The sequence below is a fragment of the Cynoglossus semilaevis genome, unplaced genomic scaffold (assembly GCF_000523025.1).
Source record: "Cynoglossus semilaevis isolate Cse_v1.0 unplaced genomic scaffold, Cse_v1.0 scaffold3069, whole genome shotgun sequence".
NCBI lineage: Eukaryota > Metazoa > Chordata > Actinopteri > Pleuronectiformes > Cynoglossidae > Cynoglossus > Cynoglossus semilaevis.
The window spans coordinates 8859-10431 of NW_007585237.1; the positions used below are offsets into that span (position 1 = coordinate 8859).

The following is a 1573-nucleotide window of genomic DNA, read 5'->3' on the forward strand; positions in this document are numbered from 1 at the left end:
ATTATTAATTCTGGAGGCCCTAAATGAACTGTCTTGTTCCATCCACCAGAGGCACCAGTCTTGTACGGAACGTAGATTGATGGAACTTTTATAAAAGTTCCCTTTGGAAAATTTAGGGCTCGTCCGGGATTTGAACCCGGGACCTCTCGCACCCAAAGCGAGAATCATACCCCTAGACCAACGAGCCACGTGTACTGTGTAAATAAGTTTCAGTACTGAAACTGTCTGTGAGTAACTCCAAGACCGATATCACTTTTCTTTTACTGCACATTAAACCGGAAGTAAATCTTCCTCTAGTGGTATGAAGGGGTACTTTGCCGTTTCAGAAATGAAATTCAAGTGCAAGTTGTAGCGCTTCGTCGTCTTCGCATGTCCGAGTTGATCAATCTGTTTATTTATCAATGTAACTATGTGTAAATAAACACAAGCCAACAGCGCTACAAAAGCTAAATGTCATTAAAAAAATATAAAAATGTTTCGGTACTTACTCTGTGACGTTTATTCATGTGTTGCAGTAGCAACGTAGCACGTCAGTTGGTGACCGCGGTTTTACAGCGAGCGACACTCAAAGATCGTCACCGGTCATTGGTCAGGTGCGTTAAACCGACGCTTTTGTTGCACGAACTTGATTGGTTGTCAATCGGTGGCGGGAGGGCGGACTTCTATGTGGCGCAAAGACGAACGTCGTTGTAGTTCCTTGTAAGTAGTACCGGTGTTGACAAGTGCAAGTGAGTTAACGTGGGTTACTTCAAATGTCAAGTATAATGTCGGTATTTTGCCGAAAAACTGCAATTTTTTTAAAAATAAACCCGACTAAGAACGGCGGCAGTTAAGCCACTTAAGCCCGCGAGGAAGCTAGCAGGCTACTGAGCTAGCTAAATGTAGCCAAGCTAACTGTTGGAGTCCGATATGACGCTGTTATAAAACTTTTTTGACTAGTGTTAAACATTTTAATGGATAAATAAAAAACTGAGTGTGGTTAAACTTTAGACTATATTTGTTGCACAAATTAAAATAATGTCTATTCGTTAATTAAGAAGACGTAATGTTAATAATATTGTTTAGTGTTTTACCGTCTGGTATTTATAAAGTACGACATTTAAATTGGGTTAAGCTGCTTTATACTCGATTATTCTCGATGTATTGATTTGAATTATGATACAATAATAACCGAAAACAAATCAGTAAATTAAAATAGAAACTAAAATGGACGTTTTCGCGCATTTACACATTATAAAAACCCATCATTTCATACATAAAAAATGTTAGTCACTTTATAAGTAAACAGTAATTTTAGTTAAAATACAGATTTCCATTTAGTGTTTTTTAACCTGGGTTGATAAATAATTTCTCTGTCGACGTGCGCAGAAAATTTTGTGTCAAGTTTTTGTTATTGTCATCCTGTTGTGTTCATGTACTCCCCCGTTCCTCCTCCCCCTACGGGGTCTCAGATTTTAACTGAATGGATCTATACAAGTCTGACCAGGGTGGCTTTCCTCGGCTGGGCCATGGGAGAGGATTGCGCCCTGAAGAGGGAGCTGTGAGCCGAAGCAGAGGGCCGCTGCTCTCCACA

General features: G+C 39.8%; 1 non-coding gene across 1 annotated transcript; it reads right to left on the reverse strand.

Moving 5' to 3' along the window:
* Positions 1-115: 115 nt before the first annotated feature.
* trnap-ugg (transfer RNA proline (anticodon UGG)) lies at positions 116-187 on the reverse strand. Its single transcript has one exon. It is a non-coding gene; the product is annotated as a tRNA-Pro (tRNA).
* Between the last annotated feature and the right edge of the window lie 1386 nt (positions 188-1573).